We start from the raw sequence: 20,188 nt of genomic DNA, 5'->3' as shown, positions 1-20,188 counted from the left end.
CATTGTTGAAAGCTTTGCCCAGCCTGATGTGTGTCCCAGTTAAAATTATGCACAGTATGACTTTTGTAAAAACAATCTTTTATAACCAAACATCTTTGTTAAATTTGGGGAAAATACGTAGACACCAATGGATACACGAAGGAACTTAATTTCTGAAGCAGATAGTGGATTCTTTTTAGAAAATATTCCAAGGCCTCTGTGGAAGTGAATGTACTTCAATTTATTTATTTATTGTTAGAATTTGGTAAGAATATTGAAGAGGGAAGCAGCCTCCTTCACTAACTTCCAGGTCGCAACAGTGCGGCCTGGATATCTACAAGCCCAGCTCTCTAGATTTGCATCCTCTGCATCCCTGAAATTTTACCTCTGATGATTAACATGTCCTTATGCCCCACCTTTGGCAACTCCCCTTCTACTCTCTGTGTATATGAGTTGGACCATCTTACAGACATCATGTGTGTGGAGTCCCGCAGTGTTTGTTGTGAAACTGGCCCACTTCTTTTGGTCATCTGTGACTCCCTTGTGTTGTCCTGGACTGATGGTATTATTTCTTTATTTGAAGCTTCATGTGTGATCAGCCATAATCTGTAAACCTATACATCTTTTGATAGACATCTAGAAATGTTTCCACATCCCAACTCCTGTGACTAATGCTAGAATGAAGGTGGAAGTGCTAATACCTTTTTCAAAACTCAATTTTAGTTTTTTTTAATAAATACACAGAAATGGTGTGGCCAGTTCCTGAGAGTTCTAGTTCAATTTTTTTGAGGAACTGCCATACTAGTTTCCATAGCAGCCACACCATGTTTCACTCCCACCAATAGAGGGGTTCCAATCCCCCTAGTCTCCACTAGCACTTGATGTCTTTTGTGGGTTTTTGATAAGAAAACACAGAGCTGTAGCATGTGGTGTGATGTCTAATTGATGTTCTGATTTTCATTTCCCTGAGCACCTCATAACAGTCATCTGTCACACACCAAATCAACTGAAACAAGGATGAAGATCACATGGTTATCAAATTCAACACCTTCATAACAAATATACACAATAAACTAGAAAGATCCAGAAGTTAACTCAACCCCATAAAGGCCATATATGAAAACATCATAATATAATCCTCAGTGGCGGTGGGAGCTGTTTATGTATGATCAGGAACAAGGCAAGAATGCCCAAGCTCACCACTTCTGTTCAGCAGAGTACTAGAAGCCCTAACCAGAGTAGCTAGGAATGAAAAAGAAAGAAAATACACCCCAATAGGAAAAGAAGTAAAAAATGTCTCTATTTGCATATGGTGATCTTATGGATATAAAACCATAACAACTCCATAAAAAAATTTAGTGAGAAATAATATGCCCGCATGCCAAAAGATGAAACAAGATGCTTATCTTATGCCACATGCAAATCACTTTAAAGTGAGTGGAAGACTTAAATGTGAGATCTATGGCTGTAAACTTCCTAGGGAAAAAAAAAAAACAGGAGAAAACAACCCTTCATTGTCTAGTCATTCTCATTAGTCTCAGCAATGATTTCTTTCTTGTTTCTTTTTGTTTTGTTTTTTGTTACAACATTTATAGCACAGACAACAAAACAAGAATAGATATTGGGCTGGGGATGTGGCTCAAGCGGTAGCGCGCTCACCTGGCATGCGTGCGGCCAGGGTTCGATCCTCAGCACCACATACCAACAAAGATGTTGTGTCCGCCGAGAACTAAAAAATAAATATTAAAAATTCTCTCACTCTCTCTCCTCTCTCACTCTCTCACTCTCTCTTTAAAAAAAAAAAAGAATAGATATTGGACAACATCTTCCCATACTGCAGAAGGGGACAATCAAAGTCAGGGCAGAAAACAACCTGCAGTAGGGAGGAAATGCTTTCACATTGTGGATTTCCAAAATATATAAGAATGTCCTAGGGTTTAATAGCCAAAAAAGTTACCAATCCAATGAAATCATGGCTAAGGACTGGAAGAGACATTTCTGCAAAGAGACCTGTCTTTATTAACCTAAGCAACCTCCCTGGGAAAGGTATGGGTGTGAGCAGAGAAATGGTGCCCAGTGACTTTCCCCAGGAACCCGAGGTCTGATTCCCAGCTGGTTCGGACCTTGGTTACAATGATCAATTTAAGAATTGCCACAATGACAATAAATATGTTACTTAAATTGAAATTCTTGGCCAAAAGGTAAGCATGCACTTCAAATTTTAGTATATGTTCTAAAACTTCTCTGACAATTTTGCATTGCAATTATCAGAGCATGACAATTCCATTTTCCAACCCTGTCAATATTAGATTTTTCTCATTCTCTTTATTCTTTTATTAGATAGGAACATACATATACTTTATATATTTTTTGGATAGCTATATTAACATGAAATGCCATCTCAAATTTATAGTATGTCATATTTTATAAATGACCTACATTTGTCTTTTCCTATTTTTAATAGGCTGTTTGTTACTTTTTCTTGAATTATAGGAGCTCAGTGTATGATTAACCTCTGGTGAGTGAGCTGTGCAGACACCCACATGAACATCACCAAAATACTGTTTTCAAGCAACTGTCAACAGTTTTGCCTCATGTATAGGAGCTCTTTGCAAGCTTGGAAATTCTGGTTCTTCTTATAAGTTTCCAGAGTGAAATCAAGTTTTTCAGATGAGATATTCTGGTGAATATGGTTGATATTGTTGACAAGTCAGAGAAGATAATTTCAATATTTCTCAATCATGATTTATTTTTACATTGACAACATTTGGCCCACCCAATTCAGGATTAGGTTCTATAAATCTCTTGAATTAATGAATAGAGTCAATCCATGAAGTCCTACTGAAAGGAAATGCAAAAAAATCAGGAATATGCATAATCTAGATTCATCTATCTATCTATCTATCTATCTATCTATCTATCTATCTATCTATCTATCTATCTATCTATCTAACTATCTATCTATCTAGGCTATTTGTTTCTTGTTGAGCTCCTGGGGACTTTCCTGGCGGAGAGATTGACTTGCACTTTATCTGAGCCCTGGCAGCCATGCAGGTTGGCAAAGAAGATCTGGGCCAGTCCTGAGCTCCTGCAGGGGATCTCCTGGTGGCAGGATAGATCCAGGGCTATCCTGTTCAATGGGCTCCCATGCATGTCAGCAAGGCAGATCTTGGAGGAGCAAGAGCTCCTGTGGGGTTCTGCAGGTGGTGGGATAACCCTGGGCCTACCCTGAACTCTTGCTGCTGCACAGGTCGTTGAGGAGGACCTGGGCTGTGTATGAGCTCCAGAACATGTCTTCCTGTTGGCAGAGGCAATCCTGGGTGCATGCTAAGCTCCAGGCAGTGTATCCTGTTGGCAGGATGAACTTGGGCCTAACCTGTGCTGAGGCTCCCTTGCAAATCTGCATGGTCAATCTGGGCAGAGACTGAGCTCCTGCTGGGGTCTGCAAGTAGTGTGAAAGACCAGGGCTTACCCTGTGTTCCTGCTCCCGTTCAGGTCATAGAAGCTGATGTGGGCCAGTACTAAGCCCCAGCTGATGTCTGTCTGTGGCCAGAGGAGATCCTGGGCCATGCCTGAGATCTGGAGAGAGTTCCAATGGGCAAAAGCATTCCTGAGCTCCAGCATGGTTGGCTGGTGGGTGCAGGTTGTCCAGACCAAACCTGAACTCTGGTGGAGGTCTCACAGAGGTTTTATGGACCCGGGCTACCCTGTTTCCTGGCTCTTGGGCATGTTGGCAATGTAGATCTAGGCAGAACCTTAGATCCAGCAGGGGTCAGTTGGTGGAGGAATGGACCCTCTGTTACCCTGGGCACCATCTCCTGTGCAGGTCGGCAAGGCGGACCTGTGTGAGACCTATGGCTACAAATTTCCTAGAAAAAAACAGGAGAAAAAAAACCTTCATTGTCCAGTCATTCTCATTAGTCTTGGCAATGATTTCTTTCTTTTTTCTTTTTTTCTTCCTTCCTTCCTTCCATCCTTTCTCTCTCTCTCTCTCTCTCTCTCTCTCTCTCTCTCTTTCTTTCTTTCTTTTTTTCTATCTTTCTTGATACAACATCTATAGCACAGACAACAAAAGCAAGAATAGATAATGGACAACATCTGCCCATACTACAGAAGGGGACAAAAATCAGCGCAGGAGACAACCTGTAGATGTGAGGAAACACTTGAATCTGAATTTCCAAAATATATAAGAATGTCCTAGAGTTTAATGGGAAAAATGTTACCAGTCCAGTGAAATTATGGCCCAAGAGCTGAGAGAGACATCTCTGGAAGGAGGGCTGTTTATGATTGTAAGCAACCCCCAGGAAAGGCATGGGTGTGAGCAATGCAATGGTACCCAATGACTTTCCCCAGGGACCTGAGGTCTGATCCCTAGCCAATGGGGACCTTGATTACAATGATCAATTTCATGGCAAAATTTAAAAATTTGCCATAATAACTATACATAAGTTATTTGAGTTGGAATTCTTGGGTTAAAGGAAAGTGTGCACTTCAAATTTTGGTATATATTTTAAACTTCTCTGCAGAAGGGTTATGACAATTTTTCATTGCAATTATCAGAGCATGACAATTCCATTTTCCAACACTGTCAACATTAGGTTTTCTCATTCTCTTTATTCTTTTTATGTGATATGCACACACACAAATGTACTTTATATATTCTTTGGATTACTATATTGACATGAAATGCCATCTCAAGTGTATGGTATGTGATATTTTATAAACAGCCTACATTTGTCTTTTCCCATTTTTATTAAGGTGTTTGTTTCTTTTTCTTGAATTTTACGAGCTTCGTATATGATTAACCTCTAGTGAGTTGTTCGGAAACCCAAAGGAACATCATCAAAATACTGTTTTCTACCAACTGGGAACAATTTTGCCTCATGTAGAGAGCCCTTTGCCAGCTTGGGAATTCTGGTTCTATTTCCAAATTTCAGATGTGAAATCAAATTTTTCAGATGGGGTATTCTGGTGAATATGATTGATATTGGTGAAAGGGAAGAAATCTTCAATATTTTACAATTATGTTTAATTTTTGCATGGATAACATTTGGGTCACCCAAATCAGGCTTAGGTAATATAAGTAAGTCTCTTGCATTGAAGAATAGAGTCAATCCATGATGTCCTACTGAAAGTAAATGTGAATAAAATCAAAAATATGAATGAACTAGTTTTCTTTCTTTTTCCTTCCTTCCTTTATTTATTTATTGTTTTGGCTATTTATTTATTCATCAGCCTCTGGGGGCTTTCCCCTGGTGGGATTGATCCATACCTAATTAGGGTTCTGGCAGCGATGCAGATCCATGAGGTGGATCTGGCCTTACCTGAGCTCCATTGGGAGTCTGCTGATGGGTGCATACAGTCCTGGGCCCTGCCTGAGTTCTGGAAGTGTCTGCCAGTGGACTGAGATAGTCCTGGGATGAGCCTCAAATCTGGTGAGGGTCTGCTGGCCTCAGGCCTACCCTAGGTAAGGACACCCATGCGGTTGCAATAGGCTGATCTGGACAGAGCCTGAGCTCCAGAAGAGGTCATCCAGTGGCGGGATGTTCCTAGGCTTACCCTGAGCATGAGCTCAGGAGAGTTTGGCCAGGCAGATCAGATCTAGGCATAAGCTCCTGCAGTGGTTGGCTGATGGGGGAATGGATCTGTGGCCATTCTGTGCCCAGGCTTCCACTGCAGGTCATCCTCACAGATCTGGGGTGATCCTGAGCTCCCAAAGATGTCTGGCAATGAGTGGAGGAAGTCCTGGGCTGAGCCTAAGAACCACTGATGTCAGGTGGTGGCAGGTAGAACCAGGGCTTTCCCTGGGGCCTGGCTCCTGGGCAGAGCTTGAGGTCCAGGTGAGGTGTGCAGGTGGTGGGATGGAACCAGTCCTACATTTGCCAAGGTTCCCGTGTAGGTTGGAGAGGCAATCCTGAGCCAAGCCTAAGCTCCATCTGCTATCTGGCAGTGGAGAAATGAACTCAGGCCTACTACTGGACTCCCACAGGTGTACTAGGATAATGTGGGCTGAGCCCAAGCTCCAGCAGGAGTCAGCAAATGAGCAGAGGCAGTCCTGGCCCGGGCCTGAGTCTGGTGTGCATCTGACCATAGATAGAGTTGGTATTGGGCTGAGTCTAAGCTCCAGCAGGGATCACACACTGGTGGGATGGCACTGTGTCTATCCATGTGTAGGCTCCCAAGTAGGTGGACTAGGCTTATCGGAGAAGAACCAGAGTCCAGAATGTGTCTGCCTGTGGGGTGAGGCTGTAGAACTTGTGGCCTGAGCTCTACCAGGGGCCTACTTGTGGCAGTTGATCCCAGGCCTAGCTTGGACCAGGCTCCCACACCTGTCAGCACTGCTGATCTGGGTGGGGTTGAACTTGGGTGACTGATTGTCAGTGGGTAGAGTCATTCATGAGCAGAGCCTGAGCTTTGGTGCCAGTCTCATGATGACTGGATCGACTTGGGCTACCCTGGGCTCTGGCTTTGTCTCCTGCCAGGACACTGAGTTGGATCTGGTTAGAGCTGGAGCTCTGGTGGGATTCTGCAGGTGGCGGGATGCAACTGGGCCTCCCCTTGCACAGGATCCTGCGCAGGTCAACAAGGCCAATCTTGGGCATGTTTGAGCTCTGCCTGTGAGCAGAGACGGTCCTGTGTCTGGCCTTAGGGCTGCTTGGGGCCTGCTTGTGGCATTGGTCCAAGGCCTAACTTGGGGCAGGCTTGCTTGCCTGTCAGAGGGAGATCTGGACTGGGGCTGAACTTTGGTGACTGTCTGACAGTGGACAGTCATTTCTGGGAGGAGCCTGAGCTCAGGTACCAGTCTGAAGGTGACTTGATGGACTTGGGCTACCCTAGGCTCTGCCTCTGTCTCCTACCATGTTGTCGAGTTGGATCTGGGCAGAGCTGGAGCTCTGGTGGTGGTCTGCAGCTGTCAGGATGGAGCTCAGCCTCCCCTTGCCTGGGCTCTTGTGCAGGTCAGCAAGGAAAATATGGGCTATTTATGAGCAGCAGGGGACAGCATGAGGGTGGTAGTGGTCCTGGGCCAAGCCTGAGCTCCAGCAGGGCTCAGACAGTAGAGGAATGGAACATTCCTAACCTTTCCCTGGCTCTGCTGCAGATGCTCCAGCTAGACTTGGGCTGGGAATGAGCTCTGGAGAGTGTCTTGCCTGTGGGCAGAGTCAGTCCTGGGCCAAGCCTGAGCAGAGGTGAAGGTCTGGTGGTGGACACATGTTCCCAGTGTTACCCTGTGCCAGGGCTCCTGTGCACATCTGCAAGGGTTAACTGGTTGGATGCTGAGATACAGCAGGGTGTCAGCTGTTGGCAGGAGGGACAGGATCTACCCTGTCAGGACTTCTCAGTGGATCAGCAAGGTGGATTTGGGCACAGATGAGCTCTGGCAGAGGTGGGCCTTTGGGCAGAGACTGTCTTGTTTCTGGCCTGAGCTCTGCTCACAGCCTGCTTGTGGCAGTTGGGTCCAGGCCTACCTTGGGCCAGGTTCCTGCCCCTGTCAGCAAGGCAGATCTGGGTGGCTGCCAAAATGACTTTTGGTAGGGTAGGCCTTTGGGCAGAAACTGCTAGTCTCATGGTTACTGGATTGCCTTGGGCTACCCTGGGCTAGGACTTCATCTCCTGCCATATCATGGAGTTGGATTTGGGTAGAGCTGGAGGTCTGGTGGGGTTTTGCATGTGGCGAGATGACATTGGGCCTATCTTTGCCTCTGCCTTCAAGCAGGTCAGCGGGGCCAATGTTGGCCGAATTTGAGCTCCACTTGTTGATCAGAGGTGGTCCTGTATCTGGCCTGAGCTCTTCTTGGGGCCTGCTTATTTCAGCTGGTACCAGGTCTACCTTGGACTAGGCTCCTGTGCCTGTCAGTGAGGCTGATCTTGGTTGGGGCTGAAGTTCTGCAGCTGTCTGTCAGTGGGCAGAGTAGGTCCTGGGCAGAGCCTGAATTCCAATGCAAGCCTCTTGATGACTGGAAGGACAGGCCAACCCTGGGCTCGGGTTTTGTCCTGCCAGGTCTTTGAGTTGGATCTTGGCAGAGCTGAAGCTCTGGTGGGGTTCTGCAGGTGGCGGGTTGCAACAGGGCCTCCCCTTGCCTGGGCTCCTGTGCAGGGTAGTGAGGCTGATCTGGGACTTGTATATGCTCTGGCAGGGTTCTGCCTGTGGCAGAGTCAGTCCCGAGCCGAGTCTGAGCTCTGGTGGTGGTGTGGCGTTGGACATATGCTCCCAGGGCTACCCTATTCCTGGGCTCCTGTGCTCATCTCATCTACAAGGCTAATCTGGTTGGTGCCTGAGATACAGCAGGGGTCTGCTGGTGGTGGGATGGACCAGGGCCTATTCTGGGCTTCAGCTACCACTCAGGTCGTCGAGGCTGAAATGGGCCAGGATTGGCCACCAGCGAGGGTTTGTTGGTGGGCAGTCTGTCCTGGTCCAAACCTGAGCTCTGGAGGTAGCTGCTGGAGGGTGGAGGCAGTCCTGAGCAGAACCTGAACTTTGGTGCCAGTCTCAAGATGAGTGGATGAACTAGGGCTACCCTGGGCCCCGTCTCCTGCACAGGTCCTCACGGTGACTCTGGACTGGATCTGAGCTCCTGCAGTGGTCTGCTGGTGGGCAGAGGCAGTCATGGCCCAAGGCTCAGCTCTGGGGAGGGTCAGCCAGTGTTAGGATGGACCTGGACCTACCCTTTCCTGGGCTCCATGCAGGTTTGTGGGGCTGATCTGGGCAGAGCCTGAGTTCCAACAGGTGTCTGCCAGTGTGGGGACGTGGTCCTGGGCCAGACTTGAGCTCGGTGCAGGTCTCCCAGTTGAGGGATGGACACTGGCCTACCCTGTGTCTGGCCTCCTGCCCAGGTCAGCGGGGGCAGATCTGGACTGTACATGAGCTCTGGTTGGTGTCTGCAGGTGAGTAGAAGCATTCTGGGCTGGGCCTGAGCATCCCACTGCAGCTCCAGTGCATCTGGGAAGGGCCTGAGCTCCGGTGGGTATCTCTGGACCTTTATTTTATTCATTTGTTCATAGAAGGTACTGAGAGTCAAACCCAGTGCCTCACACGTGGGAGACAAAGGTTCTATCACTGAGTCACAACCTCAGCCCTATGTGCTTCTTGTTGACCTTTAATCATACCATCTTTTTGTTCTATATCACTTTTTTCATGCATGAATTTGAATTTTAATAAATAACTATTATTTGATATCACCAGTAATGCTTCCCAAGCTGGCCCCAAATCAGACCTTGATCCTCAGCAGGATTACATCCCACACATCCACGTCGCCTCTGGCATAGGTGCGAAAGAGACATAACTAAGACATGGTCCATGACTCTCAAGTTTTGGGAAAAATTGCTTTGAAGAGGTAAAGGGTAAGGCTACACTTGACAGAGATCTGCAGAATTCAGAGCAGGTATGTTTTTGAATAAGATTTATGTATTGATAGTTTGTTTATTTCCTTTTTGCTGATGTAAATTTATCTGTAATTTTTTTTTCATTTTTCTTTTTGGAACTGGGATCAAACCCATGGCTTTGGGAATGAGAGGCAAGCTCTTTGCGGTTTTGCCATTGATTGCTTCCCAGGCCATTCATTCATTGTCAGCGTGGGAATTTGGGGCTGATTCTATGAATGAATGTACTATGAATATTAAAAAGAGACTGACCAATGGCATTAGTATGTGTCCAACCCAATTAGCATAACTTTGGACCAATAGCATTGGTACTTTTTTCAAGTCCTAATTAGCATAAGTTTGGACCAATAGCATTGGTACTTCCTTCAAGTCCTAATTAGCATAAGTTTGGACCAATAGCATTGGACCAAGTGCTATATAAACCCCTTGGAGGTTGTTCTGGGAGGAGAAGCTGTGAGGCCTTCCAGACTGCTGCCCTCGCGCCTCGCCGGAGCCTCGCCTCGTCTCGCCGGAGCCTCGCCTCGCCTCGCCTCGCCTCGCCTCGCCTCGCCTCGCCGGAGCCGGAGCCTCGTCTCGCCGGAGCCGGAGCCTCGTCTCGCCGGAGCCGGAGCCTCGTCTCGCCGGAGCCGGAGCCTCGTCTCGCCGGAGCCGGAGCCTCGTCTCGCCGGAGCCGGAGCCGGAGCCTCGCCGAGCCGGAGGCTCGCCGAGCCGGAGCCTCACCGAGCCGGAGCCTCGCCTCGCCTCGCCTTGCCTCGCCGGAGCCTCGTTTCGCCTCGCCGGGGCCTCGCCGGGGCCTCGCCTCGCCTCGCCGGGGCCTCGCCTCGCCTCGCCGGGGCCTCGCCTCGCCTCGCCGGGGCCTCGCCTCGCCTCGCCGGGGCCTCGCCTCGCCTCGCCTCGCCTCGCCTCGCCTCGCCTCGCCTCGCCTCGCCTCGCCCTCGCCTCGCCCTCGCCCTCGCCCTCGCCCTCGCCCTCGCCCTCGCCCTCGCCCTCGCCCTCGCCCTCGCCCTCGCCCTCGCCCTCGCCCTCGCCCTCGCCCTCGCCCTCGCCCTCGCCCGGAGCCTCGCCGAGCCGGAGCCGGAGCCGGAGCCGGAGCCTCGCCTCGGCCTCGCCTCGGCCTCGCCTCGGCCTCGCCTCGGCCTCGCCTCGGCCTCGGCCTCGCCGGAGCCTCGCCGAGCCGGAGCCGGAGCCGGAGCCTCGTCTCGCCGGGGCCTCGCCTCGCCTCGCCTCGCCGGAGCCTCGCCTCGCCTCGCCTCGCCGGAGCCGGAGCCTCGCCGAGGTCTCGCCTTGCCTCGCCGGGGCCTCCCCGGAGCCTCGCCGGAGTCCCAAGGAAGTTCCATCCTGCTTTGTTTCCCGGAGATGGTTCTTCGACTTCGTAGAGGCTGCCGAAAGAAGAAATGGTTGAGGATCTGCTGGGGTCTGCTGCAGCCCTGGATGGAATGGCCCGCCATGAAGAGCTAGGACTCCTCTCTGCTGCAGAGGCCTCCCTGCCCCTCACGGGCAGCGCCTACCTGCCAGCAGAAGCCATGGAGCTTCGTCTTCGAACTCCGGTTTCAAAGGTATTGTTATATTTTAGATAATTAGTCTAATATTGAAATTTGTTAATTTTAATTTCTAATAGTGAAAATTATGAGATTTTTAAAGAATAGAAAATTACTTCCCACAGTTCTGGAGGTAAGAAGCTAGAAAAAGTCTGTCCCAATAGTTGAGTCATCATTTGGCAGAAAAGTGGGAGAGAGTGTATACCCACTCTTAAAAGCCCTTTTTTCTTTCCATTCATTTGATGTTGATTTGAGTGTTATTAAAATGTTTAAAGGAACCGAGGAAATGTTTCATTTTATTAATTTTCACTTATTGGTTGTTTTAGTTATAAAATCCGTTTTAAATTTTTTTTTTAGTTGTTAATGGACTGTTTATTTTGTTTATATGCGGTACTGAGAATTAAACCCGGTTCCTCACACATACTAGGCAAGTGCTCTACCACTGAGCCACAAAAAACTCATTTTGATATAGTCCCTATTTATATAATTATACTTTACCTTTTTAGAGTTGCATTCTTAGGATGTACATGGCGGTGGGATTCACTGTGTTGTTTCCATGTATATACATGGGAAAGCTGTGTCAGAGTCTTTCCACTGTCTTTCCTTTGCTTATGTCCTTTCCTTTCCCTCCATTCCCCATCGTCTAATGTACTGTACTTCTGTTCCTATCACTGCTCCTGTTGTGAGTTAGCTTCCACATATCAGAAAAAAACCTTTGTCCATTGTTTTTTGTAAACTGGTTTATCTTCATTAGCATGATTGTCTCCAGGTGAATTAATTTATGGGCAGATACTATAGTCCTGTATTTTTCTGCAAACTGGTATGTTTTCTTTAATCAACTTTTTAAAAAAGGTGTTCCACTTTGACATATCATACATAAATATAGTATGATTTCTCATGTTTCTGGTTGTGCGGGATGTAGCATCATACTAGTCATGTATTTGTGTATGTACTTTGGATGATGATTCATTCTACTATCCATTCTACCCAATATACTCCTTCCCCTCTCTTTACTCCTCTATGCAATCTAAAGCAACTGTATACTTTCCTACTCCCCCACCTTCTCATACACTGATTAGCATAAGCATATCAGGGAAAACTTTCAACCTTTTGTTTTTTGGGATGGGCTTATCATTTAGCATGATAAGCTGCATGCATTTACCAGCAAATGTCATAATTTCATTCTTTAAGGCTGAGTTGTATTCCATCATATATATGTGTGTAAAATTGGTTTTTTTTGTGTGTATATATATACACACACACGTATATCTATACTCATACACACCACATTTTCTTTATTCATTTATCTGTTGAAAGGCACCTAAGTTAGCTTCATAGTTTAGCTGTTATGAGTTGAGCTGCTGTAAACATAAGGTGGCTGTGTCATTGTAATATGTTGATTTTAAGTCGTTTGTGTATAAAATGAGGAAAGGGATAGCTGTGTCAGATATTGGTTCCATTCCATGTTTTCTGAGGTACCTCCATGCTACTTTCCATAATAGTTGCACCAATTTGCAGTCCCAGAAGCAATGTGTGCATGCACCCTTTTCCCCACATTGTCGCCAACATTTATTGTTACTTGATGATTGCATTCTGGATAATCAAGTTTGTGACTGGGGTGAGATGAAATCTTTGAGTAGTTTTGATTTGCTTTCCTCTGATGGCTAAACGTTGAACATTTTTTTCATGTATTTGTTGCTTCTTCTGTGAAGTGTCTGTTCAGTTCCTTAGCCCATTTATTGATTTGGTTATTTGTTTTTTTGGTGTTAAGTTTTCTGAGTTCTGCATATATCCTAGGGATTAATGCTCTGAGGTGCATGTGGGGAAGATTTTTTCCCATTCTGTAGGCTCTCTTTTCACATTATTGATTGTGTCCTTTGCTGAGAATATACTTTTTAGTTTGAATCTATCCTGTTTATTAATTATTGAATTTACTTCTTGGAATGTAGGAGTCTCCTTAAGGAAGTCAGGTCTTAGGCTGTCATAGTCAAGATGTGGGCCTACTTTTTCTTCTATTAGGCACAGGTTCTCTGTTCTAGTGCCTAAATTTTGATTCATTTTCAGTTGAGTTTTGTCAAGAGAGAGGGCTTTACTTTCTTATTTTGTTTTATGTGGCTTTACAATTTTCCCTGCACCACTTGTTGAATAGACTTTTTAAATTTAATGTATGTTTTTGGTGCCTTTGTCTAGTATGATATAACGGTATTTTGTGAGTTTGTCTGTGTCTTCTGTTCTGTACTGTTCATTGGTCTCTGTGTTGTTTTGGTGCCAATGCAATGCTGTTTTTTGTTACCGTGGCTCCGTAGTACAGTTTAAGCTATACTATTATGGTGTGTCTTACTTCACTCTTCTTGCTAAGTATTGCTTTGGCTATTCTGAATCTCTTATTTTTCCACATGAATTTCATGGTTGCTTTTTCTAGTTCTGTGAAGAATTGTCTTTGGGATTTTAATATGAATTCCATTAAAATTTATGCCCAAGCACAAATTAGTTAAAACTATGAAAAAGAATCCCAGTTCACCATGGACCTGACAGCTATCTGGTCACTGGTGTCTGTTGAGCCAGCTACTATCTCCTGCACACTGGGTGGTGGCTAAGCTGAGGTTACTTGTTGCATTTCGGTGTTAATGGTGTCTTAGAGTTGAGTCTACTCTGCATGTTGGTGCTGACTTCTAGATTCAGGCACACTTTTGCCACCACACAACCTCTTTTCTGGGTTTTTAAAACTTAATTGTGTCTGAAAATTTCTTTGGGTCCTTTAACCACTTTGCTTGATCAATGTCTGTGTGCTAGGCACTATACTAGGTGTGGAGTACAGAGTGAATAGGCCAAGTCCTTGCTTCCATGGCACTTAATGAAGTTTGTAGGATAATCATAGCATCTATATCTACCTCAATGTTACTGTGAAACTTATAAGACGGTATGTCTGTTAATAACTGCAGTGCTGAGGACTGTAATATTGTTGAGGAAATTCACAGACGATTTCATCAGGCACCACCTTGTTTTTGTCTGGGAAGTCAGAGCAATATAAAGTTGTTACTTTTTCTGTAATAAAACATTGTTTTATTAGTTACACATGACAGTACAATTCTCTTGACAATTTGTACATTTGAATCAAATGGGGTATAATTTCTCATTTTTCTGATTGTACAGGTTGCAGACTCACATTGGTCATACACTCACCTATATATACATACAGCAATAATTATTTTATTATTTTATTCTGCTGCCCTTCCTATCCCCCCTTCCCCCCTCCCCTGAAATCTCTCTACCCAATCTAATGTGATATACTTCCTTTTTTTTTTCTCCTCGCAACATCATACATGTATTCTGTATAATGATGAGGGTCTCCTTCCATCTTCTGTGCAATTCCCCTTCTCCCTCTTTTTCCCTTCCACCTCTCTTTCCTATTTAGTGGTAACCTTCTTCTCAATGCTCTTCCTCCCTATCCCATTTTGAGTCACATCCCTTATATCAGAGAAGACATCCGGCATTTGTTTTTTAGGGATTGGCAAACTTCACTTAGCATAATCTGCTCTAATGCCAACTATTTTCCCTGTAAATGCCATGATACTGTTATTTTTTAGTCCCAAGTAATATTCCATTGTGTATAAATGCCACATTTTTTATCCACTCATCTATTGAAGGGCATCTAGTTTGGTTCCACAGTCTAGCTACTGTGAATTGTGCTGCTATAAACATTGATGTGGCTGTGTCCCTGTAGTATTCTCTTTTTAGGTCTTTTGGCTATAGTCCGAGAAGGGGAATAGCTTGGTCAAATGGTGTTTCCATTCCCAGCTTTCCAAGGAATCTCCATACTGCTTTCCAAATTGGCTGCACCAATTTGCAGTTCCACCAGCAATGCATGAGTGTACCTTTTTTCCCACATCCTCCCCAGCACTTATTGTTGCTTGACTTCATAATGGCTGTTATTCTTATTGAAATGAGATGGTATCTTAGAGTAGTTTTGATTTTCATTTCTCTATTTGCTAGAGATGGTGAGCATTTTTCATGTATTTGTTAATTGATTGTATATCCTCTTCTCAGAAGTATCTTTTCAGGTCCTTGGCCCATTTGTTGATTGGTTAATTTATTTGTTGTTGTTTAAATGTTTGAGTTCTTCCTATACTCTAGAGATTAGAGCTCTATCTGATGTGAGGGGTAAAAATTTGTTTCCAGGATGTAGGCTCCCTATTCTCCTCACATATTATTTCTCTTGCTGAGAAAAAAACTTTTTAGGTTGAATTCATCCCATTTTTTGATTCTTTTGCTTTAGGTGTCTTATTCAGGAATTTGGGGCCTGCCCCCACGTGAGAAAAACAGACATTTAACACAGTTTATATCTGAAATCTGTGAACTTCAGGGATCCCTGTGGGTTGCCTCTGTCTCCAGGTCAGACACACAGTTCTGTGCTTACTCAGTACAGGTTTGGAGACCCTTGAAGCCTCTCCTATAACCATGAGAGCCAGTGCTTCATAGTGGCAAATTCTGAGTCTCCAGCTCACATAGATGACATATCCCTATGGTGCTGACTTCCCCCCAGTCAGTTCATCTCCTGCCTTCACATACTCACTGGGCTGCCATTTAGCTGGAAGGCCCTGTTCCATGATGGGAATGTTCTAGACTTTGCCTTAATTGTTCAGAGCTCTTGGAGAGGGGCTTGGCCTTTCCTAATCCCCAGAACACTCTCTGTGTCCTCTTCACATGGTCCTGTTATTACTGGCTCTGAGTGTGCTTTTTGCAGATGGTGGTGTACTGCAAGCTCATACCACATTCATTTTGTGTCCTCTTCCTTATGGCACTTAGCAAGGTGCTGAGAGTTGGTCTGAAAAATGACCCAAAACTTCATGACCATAGGGTTAGGAAAACCTAGGGGTTGGAGACAATGATAGTCTGGAGAGAAACCAATTCCTCCTAGGGAAACACATGCACAATCAAACTTCATTTTAGTAAAACAACATCCTGCACACTAAAACCAAGTAATTCTGGATGGATTTCGGAGAGTTAAAAAAATGAAGGGAAAAACAGAAGTAGAACATAAAATTGAATAGTTTTTCAATTTCTGCTTGGGATCTGGTTCTCACTGTCAATCACACTGTGCTCTAGCTGGGGATCATGAATATATCACATGAAGTGAGAGATGTAGAAACACATATTCAGTTATTTGTCTTGTTGTGACACAGCACATTTCCTTAGTCTTTTATGAGGGAAAAATTACACATTTCCTTTAAATATTGCTCCTAATGAATGCTGTGCTAGGGCTGTTCTGCCTCAGCCAATAAAGACCTGGGCTTTGTTCAGAGGGATCCAGATTTTTAGAAAACGGCTAAGCAGCAGAGAGAGACATATCAAATCAGTTGTCAGAACAGGACTCCACCAGGACTGTAAATATTGAGCAATCACTTCTGATTCTGTGTTCTTAGTATCTGTGCTGCCTCTGCATCTGGTGGTCTCTAACTGATAAGCTGGCTTTTGACATTGGCCTGCATGAGGACACCACAGGTGAAGACTTGGGGATGGTGGAGAGCCTGGCTGGGGTTGGGTTGGACCATTGTGTGAGATGCCATGGAAGATGGATTAGACCAATGCCCTGTGGTGGGTAGAATCATGAAAAAGTGCTTTCTTCTTGACATATTGATGGAGGAAGGAAGTCTGATTTTTTCCTAATGGCAATCCCCAGGTAATTAGTTGGATATTCAAACTCTACTCTTTCATGAGTTTGGAGGGGAAAACTAGTACTTACTATTCAGCTTACTGGGTGTTAACTATCATAGTGTGCACTGGTTAGTTTATAAAATATCACTGCATATCTCTCATTTTAATCAGACTTTAAGTATACACATGTAAAGTCCTCAATGTCAACATACAAACAAAAAATAGGAGAATGAGAACCTCCTTCATTTCTCTTATCATAGGCCATTGTGCTGAATTGAATATCTGTTAAGGAGATACGCATTTCCATATTTTTGAAACAAATATAGGTATATATTAACATACTTATACTTTAGGAAAGTCAAAATAAGAGAACTCTTCTCAGTTCTCTGAGGAATTTAGACTTAATTGATAAACCTCTATACAGTGTGGATCTTTGTTTTTTTGACAAAGAGTATGCATGGCTTTTGTAATTGAAAAGCCATGAGACCAAGTAGAAAAAAATAATTGAAGTAGCCCAATTTTGTTCCTTTCAGGAGAGGATTCAGTCCATCCTCTCACTCCTTCCAGAAATGCTTTCTGCTGGGTTGTGAGTGTAGCTCTATGGTGAAGCCCTTGCCCAGTGCAAAAGGCCCTGGGGTTCAGTCCCTGGTGCTGCAGAATTAAGTAAAGCTGAACAGTAGCAAACATGGCTGCAATTCTAGCTCTGTGGCAGAGCACTTGCCTAGCTCCTTTAAATACTGGGTTCAAATCTCAGAACCACATTTAAATAAATAAATAAAATTAAGGCTCATTGACAAATAAATAAATGAAAACCAATAGCAAACATTTTCTGGAATGCTATTGCACAGTAAAGTAGTGAGTATTGATAACATTTAGATATGGTATATTTCAACAAGGTGGAAGAAAAGAGCCCAGATGTTTTCACCATATAAAAAGGGGAAATGTTTAAGGAGGTAGGTGTCTTTAACCTGATATAAACATTGTACCGTATTTGGTGTATCAAATCATCACAAGGTTCTCTCTAAATACATAGAATTTTTACATTTTATATATCAGTTAGCGACAAATTTAAAATATTTTCCATATTCTCTGAAGTTTTGTAAACAAAACATGATTAAAACGTTATTCATGAATAAATAACTTCTGAGAATCCTAGGCACTCTCATTTTTATTTCATTTTTCCATAGGCTCAGTAATACTTCTGTATTTTCTCTAGGCTTTTGGTATTCTCATCTAATATATTGGCACACTGTTAAATGAAATTAAAGTCAAGGTTGCTCTTCAGCAGACATATAAGACAGGTTCTGGAAATTGTGTTCCTATGATAAGATGTTAGGATGACAGTCCCTCTCCCTGCATCAGATCCCTTGTGATACTCTGAAGCCCCATAGATCTACTTTTTCTGAATTACTGGATTATTTATTGTTTTTATTATTTGTTTTCTGCTTCTCTACTTCATCAGAATGGCACCCACAAGGCAGGTGACTATTTTTCTTGTTTACTGATGTATCATAAGCTACTGTGAAACAGTGATTGGCAAATAGTGGTTACAGTATAAATGGTTGTGTGAGTGAATGCAAAACTAACTACAACTCTAAAACTTGGATCTGGTGAATAAAGATAAGGAATTCTGCCAGGTGACCTGCAAGTAAGAGAGATTGTGTAAGGAAAGCGTCATGAAGCACAGGCTACATATTGATGCTAAGGATGCTTCAGAAATATTATTGGATTAGTCTTCATTGACTCATGCAAAATTAACTTTAATTGAGTGCATACAGTATGTTACTTGGAGCTCGGAAAACCAAGACAACTGCCACTGAAGACAGGAGATTTTTCTACCTCAGGGGCAAGTCTTTTGGGATAAAGGTCAAGGCAAGGTGTGGATCCCCATCTGAGCTACTCTTTTCCTTGGCTCTGAATGTAGATTTAAATGCAGAAGTACATGGAAAATGAAATCTCCTTTTCTTAACAAATAAGATAACTGGGAATCAGCAGTTTCTTGAAGCAGAAACGATTTTGCTTTCCCTCTTTTCCCAAAGCAGCAGATTTCTGGTCTCACCAATCAACTAACCATGTGAGTTGGGGGAGGAGGCATCTGCATTTGTCACTGGGATCAGTTCCCTCACTCCCAGGGCAGGTGGCTACAGACTCTCCAGTCCCCACCCTGTAACAACTGAAGCTGCAGACAGCCTTCCTTCCAAGAGCACCTTCCCAGTGGGTGATCTGGGGACACAGAGGAACCAGGACTCTTCTGGTGTCTAGACTGACAGTTTCCCTGGACCAGGTAAATGCTGCCTGCTGGGCCCTGGCCAGGCATCCTCAGCTAATGGTATAACAGAAACAAAGTTACAGTCCCCTGTCAGGGACAAGAATGCAGGCCAGGGGAACTGGGACTGTTATTGCTGCAAAGCAGATTTCTCTGACATCTCCCTGCATTTTGCGTTTTTTCCCCAGTGGTAACCAATAACATCCTAAGCTGAAAGAGTTTTGTATTGTCTGGTTGTGCAACAAAGGAAGGAGAAACACAGGCCTGACCTTGTGTCTCCTATTTATTTCTTTAAAAAAATTCTCTTGTTCTGCAAGGGATGGAATCCAGGGCCTCACACATGCCTGGCAAGTGCTGTGCCCCTGAGCTCCACCCTGGTGCCATCTTCTCTTTCTTTATGCTCCATTCAGTAGTCAGCAGCTGTGCTGGTTCTTACTTGGAGTGCATCCAGAACCTGGCCTCCACTCCATGCCTCCATTGCTCTGGCCTCCCTGGTCAAGCTGTGGCCTCTCCTGGTGGCTGGGATGACCCCAGTGGGCTCCTGGCTTCTCCACCTCTAGATTCCTATCTGTAGGAAAAGAGCAGTGGAGGGTATACTTCCAATCCTTTCCTTTTTAAATGAAGCACTGCCACTACTAAAGTTTGAATCTGGAATGATCCCCACAGGCCCAGGTGAGAAAGCTTTGATCACAGTCACAGGTGCTATTGGGAGGAAGTGGGATCTTTAAGGGGGAGGCTAGTGGGGAGCTTCCTGTTAAGGGCCTCCTTTCAGGGGACTGAGGAACCATGGTCTCTTAATTTCCCACTCTCTGCTTCCCAGCCACCATTAAGTGAGTCACTTGCAACTATGAACTGCCAGGGTGATATGTGGTTTCACCCCAGGTCCAAGAACAACAGGGCAACCAACCATGGAGTGAAGCCTGCAAAAGTCAGCCAGAATATACCTTTGTCTTTCTAAGCTGATTACCTCAGATATTTGACACAGTAATGGAAGGTAATGCAAGTACAAAGCAGGGGAGGGGACCACAGAGAAAAAGGTGTAACAGTGAAAAATTATGTGGAACACCCTAGAACCAAGTCAAGAACAGCACCTTGTCAGCATTCCACATGGCTGCATCCTAGCCCTAGTCCCTCCTCCCTCCAGAAGTAACCAGCCCCAGGGCACACATGCTCAAGGGCTAAGACAGACACCCCATGCACCACTTGGTATGTCTTTGTGCAGTTCTTGGTTTGCAGGTTCCCCGCCCTGTGTGTCTTTTCCTTGGTCTCTTTGTTATAGTGGCAGGCCCTGGGACCCATGGAGGTCCTCACATGTGGATTTTGCTAATTCATATTTAGAATATTGTACACACCTTCCTTTCTCTTTCTTCCA

Source organism: Ictidomys tridecemlineatus, unplaced genomic scaffold (assembly GCF_052094955.1).
Source record: "Ictidomys tridecemlineatus isolate mIctTri1 unplaced genomic scaffold, mIctTri1.hap1 Scaffold_237, whole genome shotgun sequence".
Taxonomy (NCBI): Eukaryota; Metazoa; Chordata; class Mammalia; order Rodentia; family Sciuridae; genus Ictidomys; species Ictidomys tridecemlineatus.
This window is presented reverse-complemented; position numbering follows the sequence as displayed.